We start from the raw sequence: 15,577 nt of genomic DNA, 5'->3' as shown, positions 1-15,577 counted from the left end.
AGAACATCCAGTTTATTTATTGCTATTTGATTTTGTACCTGTGACTGATCTGCTTCAAAAGTTAATTTAGGAGTAAGAATGTCCCTAATGCCTTCCTTTATAAACTGATTCATTCTGCTACCTCCTTTTCAGACCTGTATGGACTTTTTATATTGTGATCATCAATCAATTGGTCTCATCGATTCTCTTGTTGTCTTTCTGCCTCCTGTGATTCTAACAAAGATTTCAATATTGGGATTAGTTCCTCAGAAACCTCCCCCAGTTTTTTTTTTTTAGCTTAAATTTTAAAATTTGTATCTGTTCTGCTATGTATGGTATTCCTTATATTTTTCTACATGAACATATTAATTTTTTTATATTATGTATTTTTTAGGCACTAACTTTTTTTCTTAAACTTCATTGGGCTTGCAGGTTATAGAGAAATAGGCTGTGGACTAGATTTGGCCTGTGGGCCATAATCTGCCAAACTCTGATCTAGACCTTTAAGTATCATAGTTCCCCCCACCCCCATAGGTTCGCTTTCTGCAGTTTTAGTTACCCATGGTCAACTGTCATCTGAAAATATTAAGTGGAAAATTCCAGAAATAAACAATTCATAAGTTTAAAATTGCGCATCATTCTGAATAGTGTGATAAAATCTTGGGCCATCTCACCTTGTCCCCTCCAGGACGTGAATCATCCCCGTGGCTCTGTGCTGTATAGACACTTGGTGATCAGGTCGGTTATCAGATATTTTGACAGAGAGAGGTTGAGAGAGAGAGAGAACATATTTACATAACTTTTATTACAGTATATTGTTATAAGTGTTCTATTTTATTATTGTTCTTAATCTCTTGCTGTGCTTAATTTATATATTAAACTTCATCACATGTATGTACATATGTATAGGTAAAAACATAGTGTATATAGGGTTCAGTACTCTCTGAGGTTTCAGGCTTCTACTGGGGTGTTGGAACGTATCCCCAAGGATAAGCAGGGACTCCTGTATGGCGTTGCTACCCCCAGGAGTTCTATTATATTTCCCTTTTCCATAAAGTTCTGCAACTTGTTTACATTTAAGATGTCCTAAAACTCAAAGCCACACCCCTCCTGTGTGCCTGTACCATATCCTTCCTGCTCAGAATTTTTGTTTGGCAGCAAGAGGCTATCTCATTCCTTCCATGCTCGTTGTATCATAGCCCTCACTTATTGCCAAGTGTTCCCATCTGGCCATTCGGTCTGATAAGACTTTAATGTTTATTTGAAGCAGTTATACATACTGGATTGGTCCTTCACTGCTTCTCCCATGCATTAGCCCTTAGATTAGGACATCCTTATTTTATTTCCGCATTTTTCTCAGATATGTTCTCCACTTCCCCCCTGATTGCTTTATTTGAATCTTGGATATCTCAGATCCTATGTTTTTATCCATCTTCCTCGCCATTTTTAAATTTTAAACTTTCTGAAACTTGAAAAATATCCTTAACTGGTGCTATTTTACCTCAGCCTACGTTTTTCTGTATCGACTCTTACTCATCCAAAAGATATTCTGGTTCTCGGCGAATCCATGAATCTCTTCCTTATACCATTATCTTGTCTACAAATTCAGACTCTGGAAATCTACTTGTATCTAAAATTCTTCATAGAATCTACTTTGGAAGTTGGATCGAAGCTGCTGGCCTTATAATTTAAGTTTGACACTGGCGTGATTTAAATTGAATCCATATAATTGTTAACCATTTGCCCCCTTCAACATCAGCAGCCTGTTTTGTGAAGGTCACTAAGGTGTTACGACACGCAGTTCGGCACATGGATCATGGCCAACATAGTCTCTTAGGAGGCAATTGTCTAATCTGCAAATGAACCCAGCTTCTCTCTGTTCACTGGCATCCTTCATCTTGAAGAAGTTTGGTCAGGGCAAGTGACTCTGGGAAATCTTAGGAGTTAGATTCCAGATAAAGACCAATTGATTTTCTCACTATTTAAATATTTTTGTTTGGTGTGATGAAAATATCACTGAAGTAAGTTTCAAGAGATTTGAATTTTTATCCTAGTTACATGACCTTAACTGAGTTAAACCATTCTGGACCTAAGTTTCCTCACCTGAAAAGCAAAGAATTTGATGCAGTAGGCCTTCAAGACTCTTTCTATCTCCAACATTCTGAGGCTCTAGTAGTGGAGTGTGTGGAACAATGGTGGCATATAAAGGTGTGATTTCCAGGACCCTGACCCTTTCAGGTGAAGTAAAGTCTTATGTTTTAATCGCTTACCATGTTTCCCTGAAAATAAGACCTAGCCGGACCATCAGCTCCAATGCGTCTTTTGTAGCAAAAATTAAAATAAGACCCAGTCTTATTTTAATGTAATATAAGATCAGGTCATATAATATAATATAATATAATATAATATAATATAATATAATATAATATAATATAATATAATATAATATAATATCAGGCCAGGTCTTATATTAATTTTTACTCCAAAAGATGCATTGGAGCTGATGGTCCAGCTAGGTCTTGTTTTCGGGGAAACATGGTAATTCTTTAATATAGGTTTTCTTCAGGGATGATGGAAATGACTGTCTGTCAGGACTTCAAAGAACTTTGAAAATTACAACCTTGACTATGCATGTGAAGAATCTGAGACCCAAAAAGGCAGACTCTTCCCAAATGGGAAAAGAGTGCCAGGTCCCAGAATTAATTACAAAATTTAATAAATAATAGTTTCAGTTTGAGAAATGCATTATCATTGGTTCCAGAACATTATTTCTAATGATAGTTTCATAATATTCAGTGTATGTTGTTTCAGGTCCAAAGTTCAAGCTGGTTTTGACTTCTTCTTTCCAAAGCCACTTTTCTTAAGAGTTACAATTATCCAAGGAGAGAGATCTTGCTTTCCTCTAGGTCCTCAGACAAAGGGTTTTGTTTTTGTTTTTTTAAAGAAAAATAAAGCAAAGTGCTTATGTGAGATTTCATTCAGATTTTGGATTTGGAATCTGTGTTGCTAGAAACAAGATAATTGAGTTATGACATCGAATTAAAATAGTTTATTTTAATATTAAACAATAAAATTAGAGAATATACAGTATTTTCCTAACATGTCTCATATACCAGACATATTTTGCTGGTAGAGATCAGCCTCTGCCCCATGTGGCAAGTTGCTGGACCTCAGGGGTGCTATTGAAAATGCATAGTGGGCCTTTCTTCAGTTTTGACTTTGTCTGTGATGTTGCCTGTTGACATTGAACTTTTTTTGATGGCCTTGCCTACAGACACCTGACTGCTTATTTTGGCTCTCTGAGTCTGGCTTTGGTCTCTTGGTGTTTTTGCTGCATGTGTGGGAGGCTTCCAGAGAATGGTGCAGAGGGAGCTAGTTGCACCATGAAAACTGGAAGGTGTTTTGACTTTATGAATTTAACTTCGGACAAAAAAAACAGGCTATGGCACAGAGGCTTTATTTGGCATAGTGACTACTAGGTACAAAAGTCAAGTAGAAGCATGTGGTCTTATGTATGTAAAACAGCCGGGCTTATGTGTTGGTGCAATTGCTGGGTGGGTTAACAGGCAAATAAGCCCATGGCCAGGCATACGTAAGTGATGGGCACAGGATAGGAAAGAAGCCACTGAAAAATAATTGTCTTTAGTCACAAAAATACAAAGACTGTATGATTCCCTCTATGAGATTTCTAGAATAGTCAGATTCATAGGGTCAGAAAGTAGAATGGTGGTTGCCAGGGGCTGAGAGGAGGTGGGGAACGAGGAGTTGTTCTTTAACAGGTACAGAGTTTCGGTTTTGCAAGATGAAAGAGTTCTGGAGATGGTGGTGGTGAGGGTTGCACAATAATTTGAATGTACTTAATAATCCTGAACTGTACCCTTAAAAATAGTTAAGATGATAAATCTTACGTATATTTTATCACAATTAAAAATGTATTAAAAATCAGTGTGATTAATTTCTTTGGCTTATGTGTGCATGTTTTCTGCTCTCATCAAAATCCACTGTATCAGTTGTTTTGCCTTATGAATTTGGTGACGTATCCTCCTAGGAAATATAGCTCCTGATTATTAGGCAAGGAAGAGGTCAAGATGGTTACTGGCAGGGAGTCCAGTATGCCACAGACACTTCAACTCCAAGATTAACTTTAGCATTTCCCCAAACCATTGAAAAAAATTAATTAGTAAAGGACCTACTAATTCCACACTTGTAGCATATGGACCTTTGTTCTCGTTCTCTTTTAATTTGAAAAATTAGAATAGCTAGGAGAGATGGTGGCAATTTCATATTTCATTCAATTGCACTCAGAATGTTCTCCAACTTAAAAATTTAAATGTAAGACTCATAAAACCTATTTACCTAGTTCTTTAAGTTTGTTATCTGGTAATATGTAGTATATTGTGCTAATTTACAGCACATAGAACACAAATTGCAAATCAGCTGTATTTTCTTAAAATTCAGGCATTCCTGGGCATATTTGCATGACTAATAGGGCAGAAGGTGTGTCTAATTACATGAAGAACCTGGGAAAGAACTTATATGTCAGTAGAAAAATGAGAAGCTCATTGTTTGGCCCAGGATATTGGGGTTGGAGGAGGTAGGCACACGATACTCCCTATCTCTTCCATCTGAGTTCAAAACCAAAGAAGAATAAAGGAGATGGACATAGAAATGGCAGTTTTATTATGACAGTCCACAGCACGGTTCTGGGGGGCAGCGAGGGCTTCCATCCTGAATTCCAGAAGCAGACAAACTTACCCACCCGATCACAGGCACAGACTCCCCTGTAGGCACAGAACCTTCATCATTGAGCCTTGGCACGTGGAAAGGACACCACATAAGGTGTCCTGTACACGCAGGGTCTGAGCTGCCCATGCCTCGTGCTGGCTCCCAAGTTTGCCAATAAGATAACTGAATCTTCCTTCTTAGAGGAGAGCAAGTGAGGAAATGGAGTGTTTCCAAGAGTGTCTTCTCACTGTTGTCCCTTCGTGTGGGAAGGTGAAACTGGGGGTCAGGAAGAAGCCTTCCCTCCTCGGACCCTCACCCCATCACAGCATGGCTTGCTCGTCAGTACGTTCAGAGCTGTGTTTCTGAGTCGAGCACAGCACCTGCCACACAGGCTCTTATCTGCCCCAGTTCCCATGGAAGAGGCTGCATCAAGACAAACAAACAAACAAACACCCACAGGAAAAAAACCGGGGAGGGGTGGTACCGAGAGCACAGACGTCAGCAGCACTAGCTTTAGCAGCCGGGGCTGGGACTGGAGACAGCATTCCACGCTGACACCAGCGCTGGGCCTTTGGGTGGTGGTGGCCTTCATGGTAATGTTGGCAGGCCCTGGTAACAGCAATAGCGGCCCAGAAATTATAAAAGCAACAATAATGATAAAAGCCAATATTAATAAGCATTTAGGTGTGCCGGGAATTCTATTAAACAATTCACATGCATTATATCATCCTTTAAATTTTTCTTCTTATGAAATTTATATACTAAAAAATAGAGTGTCTGAATAAGAATTGCCCATTAATCCATCATCTAAATTTAATAATTATTCATGTTTTTCTTTATTGTGTCTTTTTTTGGAGGAAGTACCTGAAGTTACAGATATCATGACATTATACTCCTAAATATTTCAATATGCACCGCAAAAATACAAGACTTTTTTTACATAACCATAACATCATTGTCATCCTTGACAATGTTAACAATAATTCTCCAATATCTAAAACTCAGTCTATATTAAAATTTCTCCAATTCTCCCCCACAAATACCTCTTATCGTTCATTTATGTAAACAAGAATGAAATCATAACATTTATTGTTTCTCTTAAACATCTTTTGATCTAGAAAAATCTCCCCCCCCTTTCTTTTCCACAGTACACCATCGCCTTTTTCCCCTAAGTTATGACATTGCTTGATGGAGCGCCCCCTCCGTCTGTATTTCTCTGCTTGTTTCCTTGTGGCGTCATTGAACCTATTCCTCTATCCCCTGCATTTAAAGGTCCAGTTAGGTTTAGTTTAAGCATTTTGGCGAGAATACGTCCCAGATGTTTGTGTGCATGTCATCTCGCGTTGCTTTGAAAGGTACCTAATTCATGGTGTCTTACCATTAATGACAACTAAAGTTGACCACTGTGTTAAGGGGATGACAGCCTGACCCCTTTACTGCATTACTTCATCTACGCCTCACAACTGGGGTTGTTTTACACATTTGGCTGGCATACTGACTGCAGCCTCTGTCCCCAGGGTCTCTGTAGTAAAACACTTCCTTGGCCTGCCTCCTCTCTGCAGTGTCTTTCACCCATGTCAGCAGTGTGGCTGACCTCTTCTAAGTGATACAGGTCCCCACCGTAAACTGGGGCAAGAAAAGAGAAAAATGATGGAGAACTATACTGAGTATTGCTAGGATCATCTGGTAGAAATTTATGAGAACAGAAATCAGAAAAAAATATTTTGTTTTTATAGACTAGTTTCATAAATTTAAATTTTTATTTGTTCACAGTCTTACTCTTAGGTTATTTTGTTCTGAAAAAGCATGGTGGGACAAAACCAAATGTGTTAGTAGTTGCTTTCCTTCCCCTTGGTGACATAGATGCGGGGATGAGCTGGTCAGTAGCTGCAGCCAGAGTCTGGGTGCTGGGACCTGGGTAAGTGTAAGGGGGACTCATTTGTACCAGCAGCCAGCACTAGCTGTGCCCATTCGCTTTTCTGTTAATCACAGCCAACCTTGGGCTGTTTGTTCTTCTCTTCTGCATGCTAAGTGTTAGTTCTCTATTTGATGGTAAGCCCTTGGAGGACAGGCTTGGGCCTTTTCCCTTTCAAAAACAATGTTTATGGGGCAAGAAGCTGGTCTTAGGAGTCAGACCTAATTAATTTAGAATATGGGTCACTACATGTATTTGTTGGGTGACCATGTGCAAATGGTTCAACCTTCGAGTCTAAGTGTCCCCATCAGTAAGATGAGGTGATGATGCATGCTTTACAAATTTGCTATACAGGTACATTCATTCACTTATCCATTCAACAGGTATTTACTGAGCATGTCCTACCCAGGAAGCCCAGCTCAAGGTAGGCGGGATACAGTGTCGATTATAAGACAAGGTCCTGGCTCTTGTTGAACTTCCATGAATCACATGCGGTAGTAACAGGTGAAACATTTAGCATCATTCTAGAACAAAGGAAAGCTCGAAGCTGGTTATTTTCTTCGGTCTCCTCTGTACCGTACCCAGTGTTCAGCATTCACAGTAGTCTGCACTGCACTGGGGAGGCAATGACAGCTTGAATGGGCAGTGGAAACATCTAGAGGCTCATCCACACTGCTCTGGGTGGGATGGCGAAGACAAATGCTTGTACTCTCTTTCAGTTCTGTGGTCCATCGCGTAGTAGCTTCAACATGGAGAAAGCCTTAGAAATAAGGGAACTGAGGTTTCCTAATTAAGTGTGTTAGGAAAGAAAGGTAAAAATACATGTCATAAATATAAAAACAAAAAATTACATGTATACCAGAGGTGCCAAAAAAATGTATACACATTTTAAGAGATGTTATTTATGTATTACTTTTCAAAGTTGAATGGAATTACAGTAGCAATGTATAGTATGGCGCTCGCTCAAAAGATGTTTTTGGGAGTGATCGATTATACTTCCAACAAATATTACAATTTTAATACAGTTTTTCCTTTTTAAAAATGTGTATGCATTTTTTTGGCACCCTCTGTATTTATATAATATATATATTAATGTGTGTGTGTATTCAGACATTCTGGAGAGAGAGTGGCTAAATTCCTAGAATATTTTCCTTAGAAGTTAGATCATGTGGGCAACTCATTTGAATCCCCTGTCTTGCCTTTCTAATTACCTCTCCATGTGTATTTGTTTTGCTGCCCAATTGGACTGCAAGCTCCTTGCAGACCGCTCTGCTGTCTTGTGCAACATTTCACCTAACACAGCAGCTGTAGGTGTAATTAAGGAGTGCTTATGCCAGAATCACAATTCAGGCCCCAGCATTAACCATTCTGGGGTGGCCTGTGTGTCTGGTCAGCGTTTCACTGTTTCCAATGGATATATGATTTCCGCAGAAGCCTCATGGTTCTTCGCTACTCTCTATTTTGGCCACAGTTACTATTCCATACCTCTAAGCATTTTCTGCTGAAGAAGCTGACTGAGCAAACCCATGAAGATATTTTTCATTTCCTTTGATGGAGCATAATGCTTTTGTATATAAACACAATAACATAGTCATCACATATGCACTTACATTATCGTAGCGGCTGTGTACTCAGCAGCACTCCTGGCCAGGCAAGGAGCCCAATAGTTCTGCTTTCCATTCTGATCTAAATTATGTTCATAATAAAAGAGTTTTCAATCAAGGTAAATACAATTTCATCCCAGCATAACATCTACATTCCTGCTCTCTCTCTCTCTCTTTTTCTTTCTTTCCTTTTATTCTGGGTCACTCACCCTGATACATGTGAGATTCTCCTCTGGTCGGGATAACAGCCTTGCTCGTCCATGAACTATAACAACGGCTGTAAATGCATCTCCTGTAACATACCTCTGTGATTTGCGAAAGTGGGAATAAATCAAAGCAGGGAAGGGATGCCACGTGAAGCCAGAAGCTAAATGTTACATCATGTAGCGCGAGGCTGGGGGAAGTGAGAGGCTGCTTTTCCTGGCAGCCCAATATCTCTGTGCTCGTTACCTCCACCACGGCCCCATTAAAACAATCATTCTGAATCTGTGGGAAATTGTCACCTCTTTCTTTCCTGCCACGGCAGCTGGTAGTGGAGGCTGCAGACATTGCTCATTCCCTTCAAGGTTCTTAACACACACGCAAAAAAGAAAATGAAGCCTAATTTGTTAAAAAAGAAAAAAAAAAGTGTCAGCTTACCCTCAGGCTCAGCACAGGCATCAGGGGGGGAAAAAAGCAAAGATAAATGCCTCTAGGTGAACTGGCACTGAATCTAATTCTCCACTCACTCTGCTGCTCCCCTGTATGTATCACATTAATCACGCCGGTTGGGGAGACATTTCAAAAACTTAAGCAATTTTCAAACAAAGATGCACCGTTTTAAAAACACAATAACATAACTTTATTTTGTGATGCTTTCTTTGTACCAGCAATGAATCTGAAAAATGTGCTGCAGATGTTAGTACAAATAATTAATGCTCCGGTGGGGACAGGAGGGAGAAGCAGGAGGAAACAGACAAGTGTAAGCAGAAGAGGAACAGCCGCCGCCTCCCCTTTCTCCTCTTGTGACCTTTCCCAGATCACAGGAGCTGGCCAGGTCTTCCCATTCACTGCAAGGCTTAGCGCTGCCCTAGTTCCTGGACTGATTCAGACAACAGATGGGTAGTATTTAAATAGGTTCATCCCTTTGTCACATAGAATTTCATATGCGAGCTTCCCAGACCCCAGAGTCCTGGGATGTCCCTGCCCTCCGGTGTGCTCTGCTTCTAGGAACCAAACATGCCACCCTCAAGCTAGTCCAGGGATCTCTTCCTCTGACACCCTATCCTGTGGCTTGTACCCTAACTCCTGGGTTTCAAGTTTCCTGGTGATGACACTTACCATTCTCAATCCAGTACGCTGTCCACCCCAGATTTCTGCTACCCTGGTCTACTTTCCTTCCTGGGATGTACCCATCTCTTCTTGGAAGTCTCAGTGTCCACTGTTGCCTGACCCACGGATCTTCTCTGGGCACTACACTTTACCTTGTGTGCCCAGCTGTCTTTGTACCCTCAGCTGGGCCTGCCTTCCAGCCCTCAATCTGCTGTACGTTTGTGCCGGATCCCATCTTGTATTTCCTTTCTATGCTGTGTTTTGACCATGCTCTGCTCTTACTCCAAAGTTCGAAGGAGTACGTGAATAGCAGTGGAGCGGAGGTTCCTAGAATGTAATGGAGTGTGACTGGCCAAAGGTACTGCGCACTGGAAAAGGACATCTTGGTGGATTGCAGGATCTTGGTCCAGAATCCTGAAAAATCTGAATCCCAAAGTGGCTGAGACAAGTGATCGTGTATTGAAGGATGGCCGCAGTGGGAGAAGAGGCTGAGAGCCTGGGTCTCTGTCACCACAGACTTCTGGAAAATATCTATATGTGTCTCATGGAGAGACAAGCCAGGCTTCCTTGTTACAGACACACGATGACTTGGATATGCTCTCCTTGGTTCCAGAAAACCAAGTGTCCAAAATCTCACCTTTAATTTGTGGGAGAGGTGCACAGACCCTCAGCAAGGATGAACTTCAGAAACCACCCATTGAGGAAAATCCATCTGGTCCCATGATAACCTGAGGAAGGAATCATCCCTTGCCTAGCCGAGCAAAAATCTACCAAGAATATTTTAATATTATGAAACATATCAGGTGCATACAAAATTCAGCAGATGTAAAACAAATTTAAAAATCCAATTTAAGAAAAATATGACTGAGACTAGTGAAGCCTTCCATCTGTGCCCATTCTCTCTTCCCTCTTATCAGAAATAACAATGTTCTGAATCTGGGGCTTGTAATTTAATTTCTGTCCATTTCTGTGACTTATTTGCATATGATTATGTGTGTATAAATAAATAATATTGCTTTGCATGTTTATAGTCTTATTTGAGTAGTTCCTCACTACCTGTATTCATCGACAAGTTTTTTCCCCCCCCAATATGATTGTGAGGCTTATTCATGTTGTTCTAACTCTGGCCTGTGGGCCAAATCTAGCTAGTGGTTTGTTTTTATACACCCCTTGAGCTAAGAATGATTTTTACATTTGTAAAGGATTGAATTATAAACAAAATCAAAGCAGTAGTCACAACAGAGGCCATATATGGCTGATAAAGCTTAAAATATTTACTACTTGGCCCTTTATGGAAAAAAAACATGATGACCCTTGTTATTTGCTTTTGTCTGGGTTATTCTTACTCCTATGTTCTTCTAAATACACTTTTTAAATTAGCCTCTGTTTTCACAACATGCCTTTTTAGAATTCTGGTCGAAATTAGCTTGAATTTATGGATTGTTTGAAAGAGAATTGATGTAGCGATGATATTATGCCTTTCCATTTGTGTTAGTTATCTATTGCTGCTATAACAAATTATCAAAAATTTAGCAGCTTGAAACAATGCAAATTTATTACCTTGTATTTTTTAGGTCCAACTCCAACATGAATTTCACTGGACTAAAATATAGGTCTTAGCAGGACTGGGTTCCTTTCTAAAGGGAGAATCTGTTTCTTTGCCTTTTCCGGATTCTAGAGGCTACACACATTCTTTGGCTTGTATCCCCATCCATCTTCAAACCAATTAATTGCATCATTCCAACCTCTGCTTCTGTCATCATGTCTTCTCTGATTTTCACTGACTTTTTGCCTCTCTCATCCTTTTAATGCCTCTTATGATAACATTGGGCCCACCCAGAAAACCTAGGATGATGTTACCATCTCAAGGGCATCATGTCAAAACAACCATAATTTTATCTGGAACCTTAATTCCTCTTTGTGAAATAACCTCACGTATTCATAGGTTCTAGGAATTAGAATGTGAATCTTTGGGTCATTATTCTACCTACCACAAGCCCAGCTAGTAGTTTTTTTCCTTCCAGTTATTATATTTTTAAGTTCTAAAACTTGCATTTGGTTCTTTTTATATCTTCTATTTCTTTGCTAAGACTGTCTAATTTTCCATTTGCTTCACGAGTGAGTGCAGTTGTCTGTTGGAACATTTTTATGATAGCTGCTTTAAAATTCTTGTTAGAGAATTCCAACATTCGTGTCATCTTGGTGTTGGAATCTGTTGATTTTCTTTTTTCGTTTGAGTTGAGATTTTCCTAGTTCTTTATATGACAAAAATTTTGGATTGTATCCTATACGTTTTGAGTATAATGTTATGACACTCTGGTTCTTATTTAGATCTTCTATTTTAGCTGGCAGTTAACAGGTTTCGGTTCAGAACACACATCCTGGCCCACTTTTGTGGTTTGTGGTTCCAATATCGACTTAGTTTCCAAAGCCTTTGCAATGCTATTCTGGTATACCCCAGAGGCCAGTCTGAAACCTGGGTGGTATTCCTCACCAGAGTTCAATTCTCTGATGATTTGCTATGTTGATTCTAGTTGATGTCACACACTGGCCGCTTGGGTATTTGCCCAGGACTTTGTACACAGATTTAAGAATCCTTTTCTTCAGTTCTTTCTCCCTGTAATCATGCCTCCCCCCACGCCCCCCACTGCAAACATACAAACTCGCCCTAACCTCTGCTAGATAACTGTTTAGTGCAGAGCAGTAAAGGTTGGCATGTCTCCATTCCACGGTCTTGGGTAGGGTAGGGGGACAGTGAAGGGGTAACACCTCTGTTCATGTTAGAGTGGGGTGACTATGGTTGATAGAGTTTTATAATTTTCTTTGTAAAAGTTTCATATATTTTGTTAGAATTATTTTTATTTATTGGCACCTTATATTGTTTGGTGTTGTTCTTACACTTCTCAACATTTTAAAAAAAGTAAATTTGAAGTTTGAGGTATGTTGGCCAGAGATTTGGAAGGTGAGGCACAAAACTGTCGTGTAAAAATGTAATAGTGAGGGTCCTTTCCTTAGGGGATTCCTTAATTGAATCAGTAAATTGAGACTGGATGGTTATTCAGCTGTTATCTTTAATATCAATCAGGAATTTTTATAGTAATTTTAAAGTGTTTGGAATTGCTAATGCTTAATATAGTGCTTCTTCTGTTCAGTCTGAGTGGAAGAACTGGGAGAAAGTAAGTTACAGGCTTCGGATATTCTTATGAAATTTGATAGGGAGAACAATTTAAGAATTGAAGAAAAGAATAAAAGTAAAAGAGACGGAAAAATAAATCCAGCATGATAATGGATGGTTGATGTCTAAGAAGACACTTTATGTTGTAATGAGGTGATCTGTGTAGATGAAAACAGGCACAACTTGTGTGCTGTCCACCTCCTGGAGAAGGGAAAGACTAGTTAGCCTGATGAGCAGGGCTTTATTTGTGCCAGTAGTATGGGTTATACATATGGACAGGTTGTTGAAGTTGGAATATACATAAGCAATGGCATCGATTTGGAAGTTTCTATGGTACACATCAGAGGTCACAAAAGCACAACTGAGGCTTTTGTGAAATGTTTACAGGAAAAGGTGGAACAAATAAGATGATGAAACAGTGGTTTGGAATAGGGGTTTGAAGGTGTGGTGAGGGGAAAGGAATTAAAGATCACTCAGAGATATTTGATGTTTTTAGCCAAGGGATTTGGGTAGACGATGGTGCCCTTCACTGAAATAAGAAAAACTGGAGAAAAAGCAGTATTATGAGGAGAAAAATAAAGAATTTGGTTGTGGATATGTAAAATTTGAGACGCCTATTATACTTCCCATGGTGGAGTAGGCAGTTGGAGACATCAGACTGGAATCCAGAAAAAAAGTTATGCTAGAGTTTTAAATTTGGTATGCATCAGCAAACAGATGGTGTTTGAAGCCCTGGAAATGTATGATATTATATTACCAGGGAAGAGAGGAGACAGAAAAAGAGAAGAAGGACTCGTATGACCAAGTCCTAGGACACTCTGACATTTTAAAGTTGGATAGATAAGCCCAAGAACCAAAGTACAAAGAAAGAAGTGTTTTGAGAAGGGAGAGGTGGTCAACTGGTTCACTTGCCGCTAACAGTAAAAAGAAGTTGAAATTCACATCCTTATGAGGTGATGATGGACCTTGAAAATAGTTACAGCTCGGCCGATAACAATCGAATTGGACTGTATTAGAGAGAATGTGTGGACATTTGACTATGGATAGTTGCTTGATATTGACAACAAACACACACACATTCACCAATAAAGGACAAATCTAATGTAATAAGTTTTAACAACTTGTGCACAAGAAAAGGAAGGGAGGATTATGGAGCAAAATGGACACTAGCACTGTGACGTAGCTTCCACTTTGCCCTACACCTCTGAAGCCCCACTTGTGAAAAGAAGTGAAGGCAGGTGGGGGTATTCTTATCTTTTTCCTCTTCTGTTAGGGAGTTATGAATGAGTAGGGAAAGAAATCAATACAGCTGACTTTCCCTGTTGGAAGGATTCAAACTTCACATTTAATTGGGGGAAAGAGTTGAAGCCTGGGAGTACCCCCGCTCCCCCACCCAATTAGTTGGAGTGAGCCAAGATACAGGACAGTCAGTGTAATCTCAGAAGATAAAATGGAGCCCAGGGAAACTAACATATTCTGCACACCACCCGAGCTGAACTTCCCTCCTCTCTTACACATGGCTCCATCCCACCTGCTCTTCTTTCAGATGACAGAAAAGTGGATAAAATATGAAATACCTAGGCTAAAACCAAGCTTTAGAGGAGAAAACATGATCCACTAAAGAATTTGTACTTGAAGGTAGAGTATACATTCTCTACAGTGACTATTAATTGCAGTGGATTTTCTTTTGTGATGATAAAAATGCTTTAAAATTGATTGGGTACAATTCTGTAAATGTGCTAACAATTTTCAGTAGTACACTTTCAATGGCTTAATTTTATGGTACATGAATTATATCTCAATAAATAAAGCCTTTTTCCAGAGAGAGAGAGAGAGAGAGAGAGAGAGAGAGAGAGAGAGAGAGAGAGAGAGAGAGAACACACGATCTTAGAGATGATACAGAAAAAAAGAACTGAAGAAGTTATTTACTATATGGAAGAACGAATAAAATGTCTGGGCAGAATCAACTGACATAAGCAAGATAAAAAAAAATACAAGGAGTATAGCTACTGTGCAGAGGTATAACAGGAAGAAAATACTGTTTAGAATAAGAAAAAATAAGCCAATCTAGTAGAAATCATAACACAGGTAATTCCTCAATATTGTTTCATGTAATGGAGAACTTAATGAGAACATTAATAAAGTAGAGAAAAAAGACAAAATTATAAGACAACAGAATGAGATCTACAGGGATATTGCAGGCCTAAAGTAACAAATCAGGGCTCCAAGCAGCATCTTTACAGAACTAATGAAAAATTGTAAACAGTAAGGAATAGAATAGACACTAGTAAAAGCTGTATTCCAAGTCCATAATCTCTCCCTGAGATGAAACCCCCAAATCCAAAAAACTAAGAAAAATTAGAGGATTTTTCTTGGTACCCTTGTCAGCATAATCTGTCCTGAACAGATGTGAAGTTCTTTATAACCCTTGTTTACCCAACTTGAGTATTAATATTATACTTTTCATCAAGCAACATTAAAGATTTGAGTAATGGGTGCTGCTGCTGACTCTAGTGGGAGCATTACACAACATAAGAAATATACATTTGTTATTTTCTAAAACGTGAAATAATTTTGAATTCCAAAACATATCTGGCTCTAAGGGTTTCAGAAAGAGATTGTGGACCAGCAATAAAATAGGAGAAGCCACAAGTAAATTAAAGAGACATAGAGATTAAAGTAATTAGAAATCTTGTATCCCATTAATTGAATTTCCTCCTCCCTTAAATATATCCTTTTGTAATTGTTTCAGTGAGGGACATAAATTTTGGTTTTCTTTTATTTGAAAGTATCTGTATTTTGCCTTCATTTTTGCATAATAACAACCTCACTGAGCACAAAATTCTCAATTGATTGTTATGTTCCTTC

General features: G+C 39.2%; 1 protein-coding gene and 1 long non-coding RNA gene across 2 annotated transcripts in view; one reads left to right on the top strand and one right to left on the bottom strand.

The window, feature by feature from the left end:
• The window catches only part of LOC148758739 (uncharacterized), a 366,645-nt gene that overhangs the window by 37,503 nt on the left and 313,565 nt on the right, over positions 1-15,577 (top strand). The gene's annotated exons all lie outside the window — the stretch shown is intronic.
• LOC141571919 (uncharacterized) lies at positions 5,515-8,554 on the bottom strand. Its single transcript, XR_012496962.2, has 3 exons — positions 8,433-8,554; positions 8,230-8,305; positions 5,515-7,405 (listed from the first exon to the last, which is right to left on the bottom strand). It is a non-coding gene; the product is annotated as an uncharacterized LOC141571919 (long non-coding RNA).

This window comes from Rhinolophus sinicus, chromosome 2 (genome assembly GCF_057876585.1).
Source record: "Rhinolophus sinicus isolate RSI-liver-muscle chromosome 2, RSI-T2T, whole genome shotgun sequence".
NCBI lineage: Eukaryota > Metazoa > Chordata > Mammalia > Chiroptera > Rhinolophidae > Rhinolophus > Rhinolophus sinicus.
This window is presented reverse-complemented; position numbering and strand designations above follow the sequence as displayed.